General features: G+C 38.8%; 1 non-coding gene across 1 annotated transcript; it reads left to right on the plus strand.

The window, feature by feature from the left end:
• The first annotated feature begins 9,493 nt into the window (after positions 1–9,493).
• On the plus strand, positions 9,494–9,600 carry LOC142181353 (small nucleolar RNA R71). The gene has a single exon (XR_012710019.1). It is a non-coding gene; the product is annotated as a small nucleolar RNA R71 (small nucleolar RNA).
• The last annotated feature ends 3,561 nt before the right edge of the window (positions 9,601–13,161 follow it).

Genomic DNA, 13,161 nt, shown 5'->3' on the forward strand with positions numbered 1-13,161 from the left:
CTTCAGAATCAGCACTCGACATTCACCAGCAACTCTACCCCAGAAATTTGTACACATCGTACAGAAGTGTAGTATCAGTACAACCGACCCCATGTACTGGTAAGTATTTTGTCTAACCTCGTCGAAGTAGTGATGAGGCTTTTTAGTCAAAAGACACTTACTGATAAAACCTACATTAAGAATTAGCAATAGAACTATACCACAATATAATAGAGAAGAATACATGAAAACGGATATGCAAAACAATAACCGACTGTTAACAGATATCACAATTTGGCATCCTCAAATAACTCAACCAATCCTTTCCTTAGAATTAAACTAATAAACTACAACAGTCAATTCTTAACTTTCATAGTATGAAGGATGTACCCAGATATCAAGTCAATTCGATAGCAACACCTTTCGTGCTTTTATCGCATCCTCACCCAACATACGTATAACAGAACCAACCAGATGATAGAAATACTGATAACATGAATTACAAGGTAGGAAATACGCAATTAGCAATAATGAACAAGGACAACCATATGGGCAACAGTAGAAGACTAAGCGGAAAGCAAGTGAATCATGAAAAAAATTAGAAATAAGGAATATATACTTCAACTAACTAGCATGGTGAAGGCCTAAATACAGGTATAACAAATAAGAAGAAACACATGATCTTTACAGGTCAACAAGTAGAGGCATGAATGACTAACATAGAGAAAAAGGGCTTGTACTAAAGTGAAACAGAATAGATACGACGTGAGTATAATTATAAAAGCAGGGAAATAGGCATGATATTTGCAAGTTAAACAAACAGAAGATATGAGCGACACAACAACAATTGATATAGAGATAAATGACAGAACAATAACAACAAGTCACATCAGATTTGAGATTGCAACAATAACAGCTCAAGGTAAAGACATGAACATATACACGGGAAAACATATATCACAATATAATGCATGTCCCTCATCCTCGCCTGCACGAAAACACTCATCATGCCATGAACTCACAATGATATAAAAGCATAACAGTCTAAATAAAATGACATGGTATCACCTTCATGCTTTACACTCTCATAACATGGCACGACATCACCCTTTATGCTTTTGCTCTCAATAATATGGCACGGCATCACCCTTCGTGCTTTTACTCTCAATAATATGGCATGGCATCACCCTTCGTGCTTTACACTCTCCCTCACATATAATGTATAAACAATGGCATGACATCACCCTTTGTTCTTTACACTCTTCCTTACCAAGCATATGTATATCAATAACAACAAGGCAGGAAGCATAAATAACATTAAGGAGAGTGTTTTAACGGATATTCCAAACAAATCTCAATCACAACTTTCCAAGTCAACAATGATTCAACAACCCTCAAGATCCGTATTATTGAAATACTTCCACAAATCTCACAAATTATCCTTAACACAAGTATAGAGTCTAGTATGTCAAGAATATCGGCCGTAGTAATGTAGTAATGATTTCGCATAGAGATGACCGAATTAGATACATCAATGTATTCTAAGAATTTTCGTCAAGTTTGATCAAGTTATAATAAGCTAAGTCTTGATTTATATCATTTAATATTATGTCCTTATTATCTAAAGTCAAGTAAGGCATGAAGCAGGAGGTCACGAAATTCTACAAACATAAACCAACCCATCGAGCATCATTAACCCTGGCACATACATATACGCTTGTGACCTCATATATTTATCAACCCCACATGTAGCAAACAATGACTTATAGGAGGAAAAATTTTCTCAACAAAGTTAGGCAAAACACTTACCTCGAACAAGCCAATTACAATACCGAGCAAGCCAAGCGATGTTCCAAAAAATCTGTCACGCGCATAGTGACCTTCGAACGACTCAAAACTATCCAAAAGCAACTCAAATATATCAAATAAAGCCCAAGGAAACAATTCCAAATGATAAAGATCAAATCCTAAATCAAATCCCAAATCCGGCAAAAAAGCACACCTAGGGACCACGCCTCGGAACATGACAAAACTCACAAAATATGACAACCGATTCAATTACGAGTCCAACCATACTAGTTTCACTCAATTCCAACTCAAACCGATGTTCAAAACTCAAAAATTCATATTATGAAATTTTAGGTCAAAACCCTCAATTTCCTCTTTAAAATTCATCAACCCAAAGCAAAAACCAAAAATAGATTCATGAAATATAACCAAAACCGAGTAGAGAACACTTACCCCAATTATTATGGTGAAAATCGCCTTAAATATTGCTCAATTCCGAGCTCCCCAACTCAAAATATGTTAAATGAACAAAACCATCGTTTCAACACTGTTCTGCCTCATTTCTTATGTCAAATGATCTCAAAACTCACTTTTTATGTCTCCAATGGATTCCTTGTGAAATTCTAGTCAAGTTAGGCTCTTGAATCACTATATTTGACCTTATATTGAAGGAGATATGTTGGTTTTAATATTTGAAAATAGTGCAGATTTTTAAATACGAAATCAGTGGCAATTTCGTAATTAATCTGAAACAATCTGGCAACCCAATTCTTAGTAAAATGACCATAAACTCCTCATACGATGTCCAAATTCGATGATTCTTTTTGCTATGGCTCCGTAATTACGATATGGATCTAATTCTTCAATAAAAACAGACATTGGAACTCATTTTCTTATTGTAGTACCATTTATGCTTGAAGAAATAACGTCGAAACATAAAAAACGAGCGTAACACAACCCAAACCTGTCCGAAACTCACCCGAGCCCCTTGCGACCACGTCCAAACATAGCAACAAGTCCCATAACATAACAGACTTACTCGAGGCCTCAAAACACACATATCAACATCGAAACGACAAATCATACCTCAATTCAAAAACCAATGAACTTCAAACTTTAAACTTTCACAACCGATGTCGAAATCCATCAAATCACGTCCGATTGATCTAAAATTTTGTACTGAAGTAACATTTGACATTACATGCCTGCTCCAACTTCTGGAATTGAAATCCGACCCTAATATCAAAAAGTCAACTCCCGGTCAAACTTTCCAAAATATCCAACTTTCGCCATTTCGAGCCAAATTCAACTACGGACCTCCAAATCACAATATGGACACGCTCCTAAGTTCAAAATCACCCAACGAGCTAACAGAACCATTAAAATTCCAATTCAAGGTCAAACATTAAAAAGTCAAACTTGGTCAACTCTTTCAAATTTAATGCTCCCTAGTTGAGAATCATTCTTCCAAATCAGTCGTGAATAATCTGAAAACCAAAACCGACGATTCACATAGGTCAAAATACATCATACAGAGCTATTCATACCCTTAAACTACCGAGCAAAGTGCAAATGCTCAAAACGACCAGTTGGGTCGTTACAACATATCATGTGCCCCTTACACCAAAGATAGAGAGTAGTTCCACACACAATAAAATTCAAGAAACAAATAGGAACTCAAGATAGAAATAAGTAACTCATTCTCAGATTAAAATTCATGTACCACAGAAAATGTACCATAGGCTTGCCCGTAGTGTAGTACTCCACTAATCGAGCTCATTCAGTCAAGGATCAAGTAGGACTTAATTTGGTTGTAATGTAGGCTACAAGACAGGTAAGATACATTCGGATATAGTGACTACACTTCCCTGAGCACTTTAATACATATACATTAGCAATCTAAATCTTACACTTATGTTGAACCAAGTCCCAACCTTCACACATAATAGAATCAAGCTCCCAATATCATTAAAAACAAACAAGATGAGAACTACCACAAGCAAGGATTTTTTTTCTTTTCGAAGTTCTGTTGTTTTTTTCTTTTCAAGCAACTCATTTTTTTTTCAATTCCCTACCTGTGGCTCTTTTAATATTTCAAACAATGCACCTTTCTTCTTTTTCAATAGTTCTACTCAAAAATCCGACCATAACTCAACATAGCTTTTACATGCTTATAACAAATTCACGTGCTCAAGAGAGGTAAAAGGATCAAGTAGATGGTCCATTCAACAAACTGGACATGCTTGTAGTGTGATTGGCAATGAAAATAGGATTACAGGGTCAATAGGGCTAACTAGGATACATCACAATAGGTGGGTAAAATCATATATCTCTCTCAACAAAAAATTCCAGTATCACTTCTTAGACTAAACAAGACTTCTACTTTGCTTTGCAAACACACATGGCAAGTTCAAGCCATCAAATGACATGTATAGAATATCAACTAAATCTCACACACACGTTGGCATATAACTCATTGTCACGACCAAAATTCTTACCTATCGTGATGGCGCCTATCGTGGTACTAACCAAGTCTACACCTTTCAAAAACACTTCGATATTTCATTAAAAATCAAGTTAAAGCTTTTCATAATAGAAACATCATAAAAGAGTTGAACTCAAAATAAAAATGTGGAAAAGATAGCCCGATATCGGGATGTCACTAAGTCATGAGCATCTAAAACCAGTCTCAAATCAAAGTTTACAGTATTCCACCGAATACCAAAATTAGAAAGAAAATATTACAATAGAAGGAGAGACAAGGGCTGCGGACGCCGGTAGCTACCTCAATCTCCGATAGTCAACTGCGCACGAACTCAATAACCTCCACGACCGGTCTCACCTGAATCTACACACAAGGTGCATAGAGTAACGTGAGTAATTCCAACTCAGTAAGTAATAGAAAAAATAAGGAACTGAGAAGCAGTGGTGAGCTATGCAATTATAGTTTATTTTAGCAAATTTCAGTAAAGAATATGCATGCTTTCGAATTTAGCAGTTTAAGTCAAATCAATTCGTGCTCAAGTGCCAGATATCAAGTCTTCTAGAGGGTTGCACAAAAAGAATAGATAACAGCTAAGTCCAACAATAGTTTAAAGCGAGTACAGTCTCTCAAGACAACAACCACTCAGCTCATCTCAACAGCTCAATCACTCGGCTCTCAGCCCTCAGTGATCATACTCAATAGGTACCTGCGCTCACGGGGGTGTGCAGACTCTGGAGGGGCTCCTTCAGCCCAAGCGCTATGATCTGCACGGACAACTCATGTCCTACAATATCAAAACAAGGCTCGCACGGACAACTCACGTGCTGTAATATCACATCAAAATTCGTACAGATAACTCACATGCTGCACAAACAAGTCACGTGCAATAATATCAATATCTCACTACTCGACCCTAGGTCTCACTCAATCATCAACCTCCCTAGTATCTCGGGCTCTCAAAAATCAAATATAATAGCCCAAACAGGGATAACATCATGTATCAACAATGCATAGTAAGAGACGGAGGCATAATAAGCCATAAAACTTATGATTGAGAATAAGAAAACAATTAGTAGCTAATTCAGTAAGTATACGACCTCGTAGATTTCAATAGTGATAACATAAGGCCTAAACATGATTTCTAACATGAAGTGCTGTCAATTTCCATTGAAATAGAGGGAACATGTAATAAACAGTAAGCTATTCGATTCCACAGTCTCACGGGACAGACCAAGTCATAATCCCTTCGGTTCATGCTCACACGCCCGTCACCTAGTATGTGCGTCACCTCTAAATAGTCATACGACACAAAATCCGGGATTTCATACCCTCTGGACCAGATTTATAATCCTTATTCACCTCAATCCGAGCAAAATCCTACATCGTGATGCCTTTGCCTCTTGAATTGTCCTCCAAACATTCTAAATCTAACCACAAGTAATACAACACAATCAATAAAGGCTAAAGGGACCAATTCCACAGGAAAACTACTAAATTAGACCCAAAATCCGGAATCGACTCAAACCCGGCCCCCGGACCCACATCTCGATATCTAACAAAAGTCACAAAACACGAAAGCCCATTCACTCATGAGTCTGACCATACTAAATTCATCAAAAAGCCGACGTCATTTGCCCCTCCAAAACCCCACAATTCACTCTCCAAATTCCCAAGCCCTAACCCCCAATTTTCACTTCAAAACCTCACTAATTAAGTGGGAAATCAACGGAAAACACCATTGCTAAGGATAGTTAGGCTCAAGAATCTTACCTCAGTGATAAATCTCGAATTCCCTTAAAAAATCTCTTCAAAATCTCCAAAAGTCGTGTTCAAAAATGTGAAAATTAGAAAAATTCCCGAAGTCCTCTATTTATACTTTCTGCCCAGCAAAACCGCACCTATAGTACAAATTGCGCATCTGCGGACCAAGCTTCCCTTCTATGGAAAATCAGTTAAAGCAATGCGACTGCTTCTGTGACCAAAGACCGCATCTGCGATCATCGCGGGTGTGGAAATGACCTCGCACCTACAGCTCCATCTCGCACCTACGCCTAGTTGCCCGCATCTGTGACTCTCGCAGGTGCGAGAATCTCTTCGCACCTACTGTCTTTTCCCAACTCCTTCCTGGACACATCTGCGGCTCCTCAATTGCTCCTGCAGGATCGCACCTACAGGCTCCCCACCGCAGGTGTGGAAACACCAAAACCAGCAGCTTCAACTGCATTTTTTCACCACTAAACCTTCCATTAACCACCCGAAATTACCGTGAGGCCCTTGGGACCTCAACTAATTATACCAACACATTCCATAACATCATATGAACTTAATAAAACCCTCAAATTACTCAAAACAACATCAAAATGCCAAATTACCCCCGGATTCAAGCCTAAGAACTTCTAAACTTCCAAATTTCACAAACGACGCCGAAACATATCAAATCACGTCCGAATGACCTTAAATTTTGCACACAAGTCAGAAATGACACCACAAACCTACTCCAACTTCTAAAAGTCCAATCCAACCACAATATAAAAATTTTCAATGCCGGCCAATATCGCCAAAATTCTAACTTTCGCAAATTCAAGCCTAATTCTACCACGAACCTCTAAATCATATTCCGGATGGGCTTCCAAGTCCAAAATCACCTAACAAAGCTAACAGAACCATCAAAATTCAAATTCGAGATCGTTTAAACATAAGTCAATATCCGGTTAATTTCCAACTTAAACTTTCTCAAAAGAGACTAAATATCTCAACTATCTCCAAAATCACTCCGGGTCCGAACCAACTAATTCGATAAGTCATAATACAGTTGTAGCACACAAAACAAGCAGGAAAGGAGGGAATGAGGTGATAACTCTCGAACGACTGGCCGGGTCATTACACTCACTTAGGACCGGATCTATCCCGACTCTCTAGTCAAAGTTAAGCAACATCAAAATCAAATATTTTACATCATTTATACATGAGTCAAGAACTGAGCCTAGGCGTCACAACTAAGACACTCACTACTCTCAAGTCATAACAAAGTCAAGAGCAGTTATATCCATTTACCACAATAGCACAAGACTTCAAACTTCCTAACAAAAGAAAAACTAACTACACCTGGTTCAAACAAAACCCTTGAAAAAGAACTGTGGCACAAAAAAAATCAAGGGAAAATTGTTACACTACCTAAGAAAATAAACAAAAATGAAAAAAAATATTCCACTTTGATCCCTCAAAAGGTTAGTCGAGGAATTCCATCGTCAGAAAAAGTCAAAAACCAATTTACATCAAACGAAACAAAAACAAACACACATGTATATATTTACATCCCCACCCCACACTTTAAATTATGGCATGTCACCATTACATACAAATAAAAAGCAAGGGGTAAAGGATACTCCCCTGATTAATCTAGTCGGGGTCTAAATCGAAGTAGGGATCTCCTATGCATGCCCGACCCATTACACACATCTATGCTGAGAGATTTTTTTCTAACTTCTTTGGGTACACCCCACACTTATCATGCTTACTCTCTCCAATTCGCTCCTTTAGGGCCTCCCATTGCTCATTCCATCTTAAAGACCAGCCTTTCTTCCCCCACTCTGAGCATGAGATGCCTTTCCAAAATGTCCAGAATTGCCCTTCCATTAGCCAATAAGGGTTTCCCAAGAATCAGAGGGATCTCCCTATTCTCTTCCATAGTCACCATAATTAAGTCCACAGGGAATACAAATTTGTCCACCCGAACTAGCACATCTTCCACTATTCCTTTCGGTATGATTGTGGTATGATCCACTAGCTACAAAGACATAGGTATCGACCTGATTTTTCCAATTTCTCCCTCCAATTTCCTGAAAATAGAAAAAGACATAAGATTAATAGAAGAACCTGAATCATACAAATATTTTTTAAACTTAGTACTTCCTAAAAAGTACGGTGTAGTAAAAGTCCTTGCATCTCCACACTTTTGAGGGAGCTTATTTTGCATGATGGCACTACCATGCTCTGTGAGCTTGACAATCGATGTCTCTTCCACTTTCCTTTTGTTGGACAATATCTCCTTCAAGAACTTAACATAGGCTGTCATCCGTGAAAGCACCCCTGTGAAAGGTATATTCACATGCACCTACTTGAGCACTTCTAGAAAGCGCCCGAATTGTTTGTCACACTTCTCTTTTCTTTTATTCTGGGGGAAAAGTAGAGCATGGATGTATTTACTCTCCTCAGTATCCTCCTTCATTGAATTCCTATTTTTTTCTTCTAAGTTATGGTCTTCCCCTTCTTTTTCAAAACATCTTCTACTCTTACTTCACCTTTTTGAGAGTTGCCATTTTTCTGCTCCTCCATAATCTCCATCTATCCTTCAATTAACTCATCCTTGTGTTTTACTATGGGGTCCTCCAATATATGTCCGCTCTTCAAGGATACTACATTTATTGTGTTTTTTGGATTTCTTTCGGTATGAGCAGGGACAGTTTCTGGAACCCTATTAGACAATATATTAGCAAGTTTCCCTACCCATCTCTCCAAGTTTTGAATGGAGAGACACCGCTCCTCAAGGACATTACATTTATTGTCATGTTCTCTAATAGCTGTGTCCTGTTTTCGTATACCTGAGCCATGGGATTCAAGCCTCTCATCTATCTTAATAATAAAGTCCTTCATTAGATCTTATATGCTAGACTGAGTAGGCTGTGAAGGCTGATATTACTGTCTCTACTGATTTTGAAAATCTGGAGCTCCCTGTCCCTGGGGACTAGAGTTGTTTTGTTCCCATGTATTCACACTACCACCTGGTAAACTCCAAGAAAAACTTGGGTGCCTCTATCTCATGGAGTTGAAATTATTGTCACTTTGGTAGTTGCCCATGCCAAAGGTCCCCGCAGCATTTACCATTTCATTTGTAGTCGAGGCCTGATACTCATGTGTTGGATGACCCATTCCACAAAAATCAAAAACTAGTGATGGCTGACTCTGGACATTGGCTATGGTTAACTTTCTTATCTCTCTGGCCATGGTGTCTAGATGGGCTTACACTTATGTGTTAGAATCTACCTGGTAAACCCCGGCTAATTTTCTTTTATCATTACTTTCGGTAGGCCATTGGTTAGTACTTTAGAGAGCTCATCAAGAATTGCAACAATATCCTCAGGAGTCTTCTTCATTAAAGGACCTCTAATTGTAGTACTTAGAGTTCGTCGAGAGAAAGGTGTTAGTCCATCCCAAAAATCCTGGAGTTGCTTCCACAATTCGATTCCATTATGCTGATACTTTCTCATTATCTCTTTGAATCTTTTCCAAGCTTCAAAGACAGTTTCAGTATCCTTCTAGTAGAAATTGTGGATTTCCGTTATGAATTTCACTATTTTTGCAGCCGCGAAGTATTTATCAAGAAACTTTTAGTCATATGTTCCCATGTCTTGATCGAACCAGTTGGTAAGCTTTGAAGCCAGTGCTTTGCGTCATCCTTCAGTGAAATGGGAATGCCCTTTAGTAGACTGCATCTTTTGACACTCCGTTGTACTTAAATGTATTCATGATTTCCTCAAAGTCCATCAAGTGAGTGTTAGGATCTTCATTCTCCTTCCCCCTAAATATATAGTTGTTTTGGAGGGTTGAAGCAAGCCTTGCTTCAACTCAAAATTATTTGCTACTACAGATGGAGGTATGACACTTGACAGTCCTTGATTGTAGACTGGTCTGACAGAATCACCTAATGCTCTTCCAGGTCTGGGCATATTATTTTCAAATTCATCTTTAACCAGAGGTCGGTTTAGGTTGAATCTCCGTTCTCCATTCCCGCCAACCATTTCATCATCTCTGGGAGCTTCCTCAGCAGCTGCCCATGCGGTTGCTTCTTGTTGGGCTTTATGTGCAGCCAAATCAACTACCTGATCACCATTTTTAGCCATGTTCTCTTGGGTTGAAGATTACCCCCAAGAATTTTCCGGTGAGTTCTTTATCTTTCCTCGATTGTCGCAGATACATTTCAACCTCAAGATTGTATGGAATCAATTCTTTTGAAGAAGATTGAGTCCTACACCAAAGAATCACTTACCCCAACCGAGTTAGCCAAAACTATGGATTTGTGAAATATAACCAAAAGCGAGTCAGAATCACTTACCCCAACGATTTCCTTGAAAAACTCTCGAAAATTTGCCACAAACCGAGCTCTCTAGGTCCAAAAATGAAAATGAGATCAACCGCTCGAACTTGTCCTTTTTCTGCCCAGTGAATTTACATATGCGAACTCATGGCCGCATCTGCAGCTCCGCACATGCAGAATTTCCATTGCAGGTGCGGTTCTCACTCAGGGCCTTAGATTCCGCTTTTGCGGACCTCTAACTCGCACCTGCGAGTTTACATATGCAGAGCGTCAACCTATTTGCGGTCCTTCTCCTGCTCCCTCAACTACGCTCCTGCAATGCCTCTCTCTACACCAGTGAGTCCGCTTATACGAAACATGGACCGCACCTGTGGTACCATCGGGGCATGCTAAAATCCACTTCTGCGGCTCGAGGGTCACTCATATGGTGCCGCACTTGTGACCCAAAATGCGCAGGTGCGATTGCACCAGACACAACAACCTTCAGCAATCACACAAAGTCCAAACTTGTTCTAGATTAAATCCGAATAACACTCGGTGCCCACGGGACCCCGTACGAATATACCAATAAGTTCCAAAACACATAACAGACCAAAATCGAGTCCAAAAATCACATCAAACAACATCAATTCAACGAATGGCATCCCAATTCAAGCCTATTGAAACTATGAACTTTTGAATTCCAAAACTAATGCCGATTCATACCAAAATAACTTAGATTGACTTCAAATTTTGCACACAAGTCAGAAATGATATGACAGACCTGTTCCAACTTCCGAAATCAGTACTGACCCCGATATTAATAAAGTCAACTCCCGGCCAAACTTCCCAACCTTCCAAACCTTCGACTTTCTAACTTTCGCTAATTCAAGCTGAAATGACCTACGAACCTCCATATCAACATCTGTACACGCTCCTAAGTATGAAATCACCATATAGAGCTATTGGAACCATAAAAACTCGATCCGGAGTCATCTACACAAAAGTCAGATTATGGTAAACTCTTTCAACTTAAAACTCCAACTTAGGGATTATATGTCCCATTTCACTCCGAAACTCACCCGAAACAAAAATTAAACACCCCTGGAAAGTGACATAACCATAATTCAATATGGAGAAGACAATAAATATGGGATCGGGGCTAAAAAACTCAAAACAACCGACAGGGTCGTTATAGAAAATCCCCATACCCCCAATCCTTACCCGGGTTTTTGCTTCGTCATACATGTCCTTAATTGTCTCTAGTGTAAGCAACATTAACTCCTCTAGCCTCCAAATATATCTGTAGAACCTCCCTTGGGACTTTGTCTTATGCCTTTTCAGATCAACGAACACTATGTGCAAGTCTTTCTTCCTCTCCCTATACTGTTCCTCCAACGGACTCACAATGTGAATGGCTTCAGTAGTCAAATGTCCTAGAATGAATCCAAATTCTTTTTCAGTAATAGACACACTCGTCCTCATCCTCACTTCCACCACCCTTTCCCAAACTTTCAGAGTGTGACTCAGCTGCTTGATACCCCGATAGTTATTATAAGTTTGGATATCACCCTTGTTCTTATACAACGGAATAATTGTACCCCACCTTTATTTTTTCGGCATCTTCTTCATCCTAAAGATGACGTTAAATAACTCAGTAAGACATTCCAAGGCTGCCTTGCCCGTGCTCTTCCAAAATTCCATTGGGATTTCGTATGGCCTAGTCGATATACCCTTGCTCATCTTTCGCATAGCCCCATCGACCTCCTCAATTCTAATACACCTAAAATAACCAAAATCTCGATGACTCTCAAAGTGCTTCAATGTCACGACCCGAAAATCCAACAAGTCATGATGGCACCTAACTCTACCTTCTAGGTAAGCCAATTTAAAAATAATCCAATTCAAATAAGATTTATTGGGAGAAATAATAATAATAAAACTGAACTTATATACAAAGAGTTCCCAAGGACTGGTAGTACAAGTCATGAGCCACTAAGACTTATATTTTAAAAAAAATTTAATTAAAATAATTACATCGTCTGTTTAAAATGAAAATGAACAGAATCCAAACTTAATGCAACCAAGAACAAGTGATAGCCATAACTGGAATGCAGGTACAGCTTCAATGCCAGCCCTCGCGGTACACAACAACATCAACACAAATATTTGCACACAAGGTGCAGAAGTGTAGTATGAGTACAACCGACTCCATGTACTTAATAAGAATGCTAACTAACCTCGGAAAGATAAAAGAAACAAGAACTATATATGATACTCACTAACACCTATGCAGCTTAATATTTCCAACAAGTATAGAAGACGTACGAGATCAAATCAGGGACAATCTCAGGTAAAACCATTTTTGATGCTCCAATTCTCGGTTTTAAAGTGTTCTGCTCAATCAACAATCCAACATATAAGGAAGATATACAAGCAAATCAGGTAATCAATTAAGGGATTGGCAAGTAAAGATGAAAGATTTCTGACATCGAATCGCTCCTCAAATTCTTATTTTACATTTTGAAAGGTTTGTTTTACAAAATTTCTCATTTACTTCGATTCAATTCACTAATTTAATGATATAAATAAATATGAAATCATGAAATGTAACTAGCTCTCCCAGAGCTCACATCAATATCATCCGCACGGACAACTCACGTGCTATAGTACCAACATAATCCGCACGGACAACTCACGTGCTATAGTATCAATATCTGGATCCGCATGGACAACTCACATGCTATAGTATCAATATCTGTATCCGAATGGACAGCTCATGTACTGCACGGACAACTCACGTGCTATAGTATCAATATATGAATCTGCACGGACA

This window comes from Nicotiana tabacum, chromosome 5 (genome assembly GCF_000715075.1).
Source record: "Nicotiana tabacum cultivar K326 chromosome 5, ASM71507v2, whole genome shotgun sequence".
Classification (NCBI taxonomy): Eukaryota; Viridiplantae; Streptophyta; class Magnoliopsida; order Solanales; family Solanaceae; genus Nicotiana; species Nicotiana tabacum.